The sequence below is a fragment of the Nipponia nippon genome, unplaced genomic scaffold (assembly GCF_047370975.1).
Source record: "Nipponia nippon isolate SJK-2023a ecotype South Korea unplaced genomic scaffold, ASM4737097v1 scaffold_1, whole genome shotgun sequence".
In the NCBI taxonomy this organism is placed as follows: domain Eukaryota; kingdom Metazoa; phylum Chordata; class Aves; order Pelecaniformes; family Threskiornithidae; genus Nipponia; species Nipponia nippon.
Window position 1 is genome coordinate 95,045,972 of NW_028262290.1, and position 10,116 is coordinate 95,056,087.

The following is a 10,116-nucleotide window of genomic DNA, read 5'->3' on the forward strand; positions in this document are numbered from 1 at the left end:
GCGGATCCCTGAGGGCGCATGCGCATCCGCGGACAGGCTTCCCCGCCCACATGGTGGCTTGCGCATGCGCACGCCGGGGGCGAGGCACGAGGGGCTAAGCCCCGCCCCAGGGTGTGGCCTCAGCCGGAGGGCGGGGCGAGCCTGAGGGCCCGCGGGCGGCGGCCTCCCGGCCCCGGCCCGGGGGGGAAGCGGCGGGGAGCATCGAGGCGGCGGCCTCCTCGCCGCTCCACGGCCAGGCCACCGGCGGCGGGGGCCGAGCAGCTCCGCGTCCTCCCAGAGCAAGGCGCTCCCCGGCTGGCCCTGCCAGAGTCGGTTCATCGCTCGGGATGGAGACAGCCTCCCTCCCTTTCCAACGGAAATAACGGCTGCTTGCTTCCCGGCAAGGGGTCAGATCTGTTGATGGCTTTGTCGCCGTGCCTCTGACAGAGGCAAATAAAAGGAGATCACGGTACGAGCCCCACGCAGCCCTCGGCTGGCAGCGCTGCCGCCCGGCCCTGCGGTTTCTGGGTTGCCGGAGGCGCGCAGGGGCTCCCCAGCAGCCAGGGGCCCCCCAGCAGCCAGGGGCTCCCCAGCAGCCAGGGCCTCCCCGCTCTCGGTCCGCTGGCCGGCCCGCTCCCTCCCTGCCGCTTCTGGCTTCAGTGGATGGCTTAATGCAGGTGCAACGTGCTGCCTTGTGGTGCATCTGGGGAATAGCGTCAGGTTAACCAGACAGGCGCCTCTCTCCCTTCGCTCAGGTTTCTTGGGAACCGAGGCGGATGGCATTATGCTGCCTAGCCATCCGTTTACCAGTCCTGCCTTCCTCCACCCCGTAAATTTTGAGCTTGTTGGCCAAGTGCAGCCAAGTTTAGCAGAGAAGCTGAAGTTTCGGGGAGAGCTATGCTAGTCGAGATTTTGTGAAATGAAGGAAGGAAGTTCACGCAGAACCGAGCCATTACACGCGCCGATCAAGAGCATCAAAGGAAGAGGAGGCATAGAAGTACGGTTAAGAAAAGCATGTTAATGAACCATGGTTAATGATAGGAGTGAAGTTAAGAGATAAAAACCACAAAATCTGAGCTGGCCACGAAATACGCTGACTTAACTGCACATTAGTGTATTTCAGGTTTGTTAAAGACATGATTTAACCACCTTTCTAATTGCAGATATTCTGCTGCGGATATCAAACCTCTACTTCTGATCAGAAATGCTAGAAATTAAAACAATTTTAGATCAGCAGGTCTATTTGTGCAGAATATCAAAATGCAATTCTGGATAGAAGACTATTAAACACCAAACTAGCATTTTTACTAAAAACAACGAGCTAGTCTTGTCCTACTACTGACAATTTCAAAATACAAACTCAGGGCTATCGCTGTGTTAGTCATCTTAAATAAGATGATCCTGACAAATGTCCTGGTTCTTCAGTGAAATGCTTTATCTTGATACAACGTGACATTTAGATTTGTACCTTCTGTTGCAGAAAAAGTCTGAAAGCGGCCACAGAGCTGCCTTCTGAGTGGGGAGCAATTCTGAAATTGTGAGTGGATTTTTAAGCTTTTGTAGGAATTTCTCTGATCTTTTACATTAACATCTGCAAAGCACTTAATTTAAAAAAAAAAATGCTCTGCCTTGAAACTGGCATTGCTCTTTGCAAAGTTTTTTTCATTCTTCAGCTCCTTTCCTGCAACAATATTTTGAAATGCACAGTGTTCCACCTGTGTTCCAGTGTGATATCAATGAACGATCTAAAATTGTACACAAAGCCTTCATTTTCAGTGGGGAAATTGATGGATAGAAATGTTTTGCTGATTTTTTAAAAAGCTAATTCATTGTTTCATTATTGAAAGTGAACCATCTATCAGTAGATATATACCCACATTTACAGGTTATTTTATATATTTTTGGAACCTAGATGATGAGACATATCAGTGAGAAATATTAGTGTCGATGGATTGAAATATCTATCAGTAACAATAAAAAGACGGTTACAATTTCAGTCGGATGAAAAGATAAAGCTTTTTTTTTTTTTTTCTGGCTTTCCTTCCACCTCAAAGTTTTAAAGTCCTTGGAAGGGGAGATTTTATAAATTAGGTGGAGGAGATTAACTGCTTACGGTTGTGGTGCTTAGCAGTATCTCTCTCCCTTTCTTTTCCTGTGCACAGTTCTCCCCTTGTTCCATTAGATGGAGCTTTGTGATTAAGACTGCAGAAGAAACTTGCTTCAAAGTGCAAAATAATTCACCACGGAATGGCTGGGGGAGGAGGCGAACGAAGCCTACTTTGCTTAGAGGTATCAGTGTCCTGTACGCAAGCTCGATACACAAAAATCTGAATCAAGACCCTCGCACACAAAGAAAATAACTTGAAAAATCGATTCTGTCAAACAGAGTGCTGCTCTAATCTGCTGTTATCATAGTCAAGTTCCAAACCTAAAATACCTTAGGTTATAAATGAAATGTCAAATATAATTAATTTGGCACTTGAAACATGAAGTGGATGACTGTCCTTTAGAGAAAGCCTGACAGCTTTATGTATGTCACATTGGTATCTGTTAAAACGAGCTTTACATGCCAGACGATCCTTGTGTGAATCATATTGCTGTTAGCTGTACCAGAATTTTGTCAATGTAATAAGCCTCAGAACAGTTTTCCCCTTAATTGTCTGCAGCTTTTGCAAGACAATATAAATCAAGTGTCATCTGCCTCATCTGTGCAAAATAATGGTTTTATCATACATCAAATAAGCAATTTATTTCGTATTCATTACTAGAGAAGTTATTGTTGAATATTTACATACAAATCTATATTTTATACAAATGGACAATGTTTTCTGCCCTGTGCCTTGGACCCGCTGCAGTTACAATTTGAATCCAGTTTCCCTTCCACCTTCTTAAATGCAGCAGCAGCACCTGTAGTCCTGCAGTACCCTTCCACAGGGAGGTCCAGGTTTTAGCTGTGTGTACCGCTCCTTCCTCGGCCCACTGCCCCGACGCACGGAGACCTCCTCTTGCACGCCCTCCTCCCCTTGCCCCAAAGCAGAAGCAAGGAGGTCTTTCTTCACTTTTTGCATTTTGTGTCCCTGCTTTGCACAATGAACTACACTAGCCTTAACGCTCATTTATTCATAGGTACCCCTGGGGGAGTGGAGAAAGTGGGTTTTGCCCAACGGACAGTTTTACACAGTTGTTGAAATAAAAATATCAATAAACCACATTATTTCCCACTAATAGGACCAGTAGGACCTTCCTAATCCAAACCTCATAAAAATTCCCCAAGCAAAGATTTAATAGCAGAGTGCTGCAGCAAGACTTCATTGCTGTAGTTTCACAATTAATTTTTAAATGCATGTAACAAACTGGCTAAATGTTTGTGACCGATACCCTGTATACGGCCTGATCTACAGCCTGGGTGAGCGGAGCTATTCCTTTAGCTTAAGAGCAAAAAAGAAGAGGCTGAGACCTTGCTGCTGTTACTCTGCTCGTTGAAATGAGGGGAACGTGTGCAGTCAGACTGAAAGATACAGACTTGTTCCTGGTCCCTGCGGTGGCTGAATGAAGCAAAGATGAAATTGGCTTTTTTTTTTCAAGTTGTCTTGGAAAATCGAACACATGAAAAGAATGATTCTTGTAACAGCCATCTCTTCTCTGCTTCAGCTTCCCTTCTGTTCAACCCCGTGCTGTACAACAGAAACACGAGCCCCAGGTCTGTGTTAAAATTTAGCCATTCTTGTATGTGTCAGGCAGAAAACAACTTAACTCAAAAGCAATATTTTAAACCTAAGAGGCACGATAATTTTATCTTTTTGTCTCATTTCCACTAGGTTACACCGACAAAAGGAATTCTAGTTAGAAGCCTTTCTGCAGGCAATGACTCAGAGATGTTCCGGTCCCAGCAGCCAGCAGCTGATTTTAGCCTAAGTGCATGTTGAAGGGAACAGGGAAGGGAAAGTTGCCGTGCTATTACTGCTGCGATAGTGCAACACCAAAAGCAGGGCAAGGGAGACGTGTCATACTCCTGAGAAGACTGATCTCGTGCATGTGTATGTCTTAATTTGGCAAAATATGCATATGTTTATATTCATTGAAGTCGGAGCGACAACAGGATTCATCACTGACCATTACAAAATTGGCTTAATTCTTTTTGTCTTCTGTTGCATGGAAGATGACCGCAAGTCACAGCGCTGCCCAGGCATTACAGTGATTTAAGGACATCATCTTACCTGCAAGGCAGTGCCAGATCCACAGGCAGGATAGCTGCATTACTGCACTGCTGCGTAAGAGCTAATTAGCCCAGGTAGGAGGCAATTAGCTCTGCACTGCTGTGCCTGTTTTAAATGTGTTCCCAGAGCTGACTCGCTTGTTCATAGCTCAGAGTTCCCTGAACTTTGTCTGTTATAGGCGTTTCTGCGTTTGGATCTCAAAAGCATCGTGACTCGGTTTTGAGATTAAACAGCTGTTGAACATGGATGTGAGTTTGGGTTTGATAATTCCAAAATAATTTTGACTATTTTCTGTGGATCTGGAGACCAATCAACAAAGAGTGTGTATGTATTCATCTACCTATCTATCTATAAAAAATGTCTCATTGATGTTCCTTTGAAGTGTTTTTTGTCAGAAAGCCCAGGTAACTTTATTGTTCAATAAGGAAAGAATCAACTCCCAGGCACTGATTGTCACAAATTTGATACCCCTGAGGCAAGAAAATATGGACCTGCATGGAAAATTTACTGGGAAATCTGTAGAGACATATTCTACTCTCAGTTCCACCCTTGTTTCTTAAGCTGAATTTACTACCCTGTATTACTCACTCGCCTTCCAAATTAGAAGATGTCATTAAAGAAAAACAATCAAAATTGATGGGTGTATGGAAATGAAGAATTACGGAAAACGGCTGATTGTTTGGCACAGAAGGGGACAAACTGATGCCTGATACACTAATCTGAACGCGAGGGTTTGGTGTGGCAGAGGACCACTGGTTTGTTGAGCGGTTGTGCGTATCTAGCACAAGCAGTTCTGTTCCTGAAAGACAGCTGAATAGATGAAGCAGATAACTAATTTAAAAAGTAGTACACCTAGAACACTACACCTAGTTTATCATCATGTGTAAATGTGGTACATTTGGTTGTTGAAAATGTAATCTGCTTCTTCTTTTACAGCTAAGTAAGAGCTGGGTTTTGTCTGCTGTGTTTTTGAGAACAAACGTGGTCGTTGTAAGTGAATTGCGGCTGGCAAGCTGTTTTTGGGGGGGTGTGCCCTATTTACATAATGCAGAGTCCTGGGATGAAAAGGCTAAGCTATTTCAGCATACCGCTGTCAGTAAGGAGCCACGTTCGTCCTGACCAATTCTCTTCTTTGTTCTCCAGCTATCGCTGTGCTGAGCTGGAAATGTGTCCTGGACACACACTAGATGGCAGGCGGGTCAGGGGGCTGGGAACGAGCCTTGCCCATTCATCACGCAGCCTTCTCTCCTGCCTCCAAAAGATCAATTGGTCTTCCTCAGGCCTCTACAAAAGCGCATTTGGCGCGCTGTACTGGGCATGAGTATGCAGTCAGTGGACTAGAAGCTGATCTAGCCCTCTGCCCACAGGATGCTAGGCCATGTTGTTTCCGACAGATTTGCTTTTGCCTTTTAGCCGACAAGGAGAAGATGCCCGATCGGTAACAGCTCGATCAGTAGCAGCTGTTGTTGAGAATAAGGCTTGTGTTAGAGAAGTGGATGTGTTAAAGAAGCGCTGTCAGCACCTGAGGCAGGCTCTGATGGCTTGTCTTCAACAGTAGACTCCTGTATTTGCCCTGCAGGAGATGATGGCAGCTTGTCGCAAAATTTTTGTAGCAGAACATCTTTCCAATGCTCGGTGTTTGCCCCAGGATGAAAGATGCCCTCAACGTTGCCCTTACAGTGGAGATCTCGTTGCAATGCCAGCATGTACCGCCTTGAATACATCAGTGCTTACTGGAGGATCCTTCAGGAGCTGTCGTGACACAAGGTCAAATTCAGCCCTCGTGTAAACTGGTGCGGTGCTCACTTGACCCACAGCTCTGTCAGTGTAACAGAAATGCTGTCAGCTTTCACCTCTCCTGATGTCCTTGAGGAAAGGATGGATTTGAAAGGAGATGTCACGTCACTATCAGATTATGCTAATGTCATAGGTGAGTCTCACAGGGCTCTAAGAGTAAACCACATTTTAAAAACAGTCTTTCCAATAGTTTTTTTTTTCCATTAGTGATATTCATAGGAATGCCATGAGTGGTCATCAATTGTTTGGGGTTTTTTGTTTGTTTTTTTTTTTCTCAAGCAAAATTTTCCTCAGTGTTGAGTTACAATCAGATGCATTTAGGATTCCTCCTACAGTATGTGAATTCCTGAACTGGTGCACCTCTTCTGATTTTAATTATTGACTAGTCTCCAGATTTTAAGAACACAACTACTCTACAGTCAGACTCATGCTAATGTAGTTATTAGCACAAATAAAACAAGTCCATACTGAGGATTTTAGGGAGTTTGCTTTATCCGTTGCCGGGCTAGAGCACTTCCATAGAAGGAAGATAGTTTTTGTTGCCAGTTCATCTAAACCTACTCAGCACATCTCTAGACAACAAATGGTGGAAAACCTGTTTTTTTTGTAGACTTTTCTCTAGAGTAAACTACTGCTTGTGTAGCTTCAATTGCCTTATTCATCGAGTCAGCTAGTAAAATAGTTGGGACTCTTGAGAAGAGCAGTGGGAAAATCTCAGTTTGAATAAACAGACATAGTTAGAAACTAGGAAGTTTAAACTTCAGTTTAGAAGTGGCTCTAAATACAGTGGTCTTTTGAGTTCCAGACAGATTCGTACTGAGGTGGGTTAAAACCACATCTGGATGCTGTACTATTGCACTGTGCACAGTTTTGAATAACTAATTGCCAATCTCAGCACCTCCTCTGCCCCCCCTTCTGTTCCATCCGTCTGCACTGACTACGCAGTTATGCGAAGTTGTTCAGAGAAACACCTTGTTTTGGAGGCATGTCACATGAAATAGCAACCCTGACGGCTCTCCAGGGCGGGTATTGCCCATATCGTTGGGTACCGGATGCATTGTGGCGGTTAATTGTTGTGAGAGGATTCTGCCTCTACCTTTATGCTTCTCTCCCAGATGAAAAGCCTTTAGGGCCTTCAGTGTGGCATATTGTAGCATTTAGAGAATGTAATAGTTAAATCAGTAACAAAAAAAGAGGAATCAGGCTTCAGTTGTTGCTAATCTAACCATCTGACACTTCCTAGAGTATCTGTACTTTTTCTCTAATAGGACAGGAATGATCAAATACTACACACAAGCACATTTTTCTTTTGATCTTTTTGAGTCAATGAGGAACCACTCAATAAAACTAGGAAATGTTGCAGAACAGAAAAATGAGAAAAAAGTAATACAGACTTGACACAGTGAATAGGCAGGTGTATTTATACAAACATGAACACGGAGAAGGTTCTTCACTGAGAGGCATCCAGCCCCAAAGGAAAGCTTACAAACCCTTTCTCCTCTGAACGTGGTATGAGACAAGTTGCGTGAGGACAACGGGACCAAACGTCAGGACAAAACCAGACAAATGAAAATATGGAGCAAGTAACTCACCATAGTTTGTGTTCTCTTCCATATACATGCGATTGCAAGGTTTATCGGCAGCAAAGCCCCTTGAAGCCGGTATTGCTAGGTGAAAATAAATACCATGTTCCTTCATTTGTTCGTTGCTTCTCTTTACTCTGTCTCTTTCAACTTTTAATTGCTGGAGACATAAATCTACAAAGTAAGAAAACATTCAAAACATAAAATTGTCATTAAAGCAGTACATTGTGTAACTTTTAAAATGCATTTTTTTCCATTAAAGCAACTTTCTTAAAGGTAAAATATGTTTGGAATATATGTTATAGACCCAGGCCAACAAAAACTATCTGTGAGGGGCTGCCTTTGTGAGAAGAAATTTACATTTAGGTTTTGGCAAGTTTGTTTGACATTAGCGCTTACATTACCCAAAGGAAAATCTATATTAGTGTGGAGATGTCACATGGTGCTCTCCTGCTCTGCTACAGAGACACATGATGCTTCACCCAGGACTGCAGGAAGAATTACACAGCAAGGTTGTGAGTTTAAGAACTTCAGGTTATGTTGCACCATAACCCATGAGTTTGATAATGGTTCTACCAGAAGAAAACAGAGCCGCAAATAGAAGATTATTCTGTCCTCCAGCACCTCTGCAAAATCACACCGTTCCTCCTTTTTCTAGTTTTGTTTGCTTGTTTGTTTATTTAGGTTTTTGTAATGAAGTCTCATCTTCCCCTTTCCCCTGTTGCTCCCTGCAGTGATCTTCAGTCTTGCTTCGTGTCTCCACCCAAAACTTGTCAAAACCATACCTGGCGATGCAGCCTTTTTTTTAATCAACTGTTTATTTGCTGCTGTGTTTTGGAAAGCATTTTGTGGAGGCGAGAAGTGAGGCTTACGTGATGATGAGTATTTGAATTGATTACAGCAAGGAAGTATAATGCAAAAGAAGGAGATTATGATTATAAGCTCCTGGGTGTTGTTCAACACATCAGTAACATTGTGAAAAATCTGGCTTAGAATTATTTGAGCCCACAATCTGGGGGACTGTAATTGGGTTTTATCCACAGGAGCTCACAGAGGTTCAGACAATAGTTTATAAAATATACACAGAGATCAAAGTGGTTTGAAATTCAGACTGATTTTCTATCTTTTTTTTTGGTGCGGGAAAAATGAATAAACCCTCAAAACACTTTCATTTAAGGCCAGTTCCTGCCAGCAAGGGAAATTTAATCCACTCAAGCCACCAAATCATTGAGTACATTTATTCATTAAAGTAATCAATCAGTGGAAATAGGTTTTTCTTTTTATATATTAAATGGCAAAAATGATGAGTTCATAAAAATGTCAAGAAATTTTCATCTCTGCTATCTCTTTTCTTAGGTCAGCTGTCTTCAAATGTATTATCCCATTTGTGGGAATCTTACTTATTCTGTCTTTCTTGTAGAAAGCTGAGTATTGAGTATTACACAGAGATTAAAATTGAGTAGAAACTATAGAAAATGTCAAACATAGCAGAAATCATGACACTTGCTCTTTTGACTAGTCACAAAAGCATCAACAGTTGTTAATTTTTGAAGCTAGTACTCTGGCAGTGTTACATTAATACATCAGTCACAGCAACTTTTTGTTTACATTTTTGCTAGCATCTACAAGTTTGTCAAGATCTATTGTCTCTTTCCCTTACGCAGCTGGCTTCTTTTATTTTGACAAATGGATCCTTGCCAAGAAGTTATGTATGTGCCTTGCACATCATCATTTGGAAGCAGGAGACAACATTGCGATTATCATTTTTCTCTACTATTTATAATGCAGGCTGCTTCTTTGAGATCCTTTAGTGGAAAAGACTTGGTGAAGAAAAACATCAACTGTCCATTTGCCACGGTAAATAAAATTACATGCATGGTTTGTCTGACATACTCTAAACCTAGAACGTAAGCTCCTTTTAGTTTGGGAAAGATGAAGTGCCTCCCAGGTTCTTTGAGCTCATGCTCATTTAGGAAAGTAAGAATGTAACGGGACCAGCGGTGTGTCATGAAATTTAGTGTCTTACATCTGCAGGCAGTCCTGTAATATAGACTAAGGAAGATTTATAAAACACCCCCTAAGACCTTTGAATGAAAGACTTTACAATTGCTACAACGATTCTAAACCTTGAAAATGGTGTCACAGGTAAGGAAGAGATGAAATACAGGGCATTGCCAATATTTCGGATGAAGCAGGAATTTCTTAGGTGATGTTTCCAGATCTTCCCAGGAAGTCATGGGAACATGGGCCATGCCCCAAGCTCCAGAGGAGGAAGGATATTCCCAGCTAATTTCCTGAAGTAAAATTCTGTCCTGAAACGTGTTGTTATCAAACCATCAGTTTGTTACTGTTGAGTCTGGTGACAGGTTTAACCCAGAGAGTGTGAAAAAGACATGCTAAAGAAATACCTGATCTTCCTCAGTTGTCCCAGGAACATCCGCCACCTCCCCCAGCACTGCAGCTCCATCTGTGGCCAATCTTCAGAGGAAATTGATTGACAGCAGTCCTGAAGTATGGACTAATTAAATACATCATAAGTA

General features: G+C 42.7%; 1 long non-coding RNA gene across 1 annotated transcript; it reads left to right on the forward strand.

The window, feature by feature from the left end:
• Nucleotides 1–143: 143 nt before the first annotated feature.
• On the forward strand, nt 144–4,820 carry LOC148057485 (uncharacterized). Its single transcript, XR_015699900.1, has 3 exons — nt 144–448; nt 2,142–2,268; nt 3,798–4,820. It is a non-coding gene; the product is annotated as an uncharacterized LOC148057485 (long non-coding RNA).
• The last annotated feature ends 5,296 nt before the right edge of the window (nt 4,821–10,116 follow it).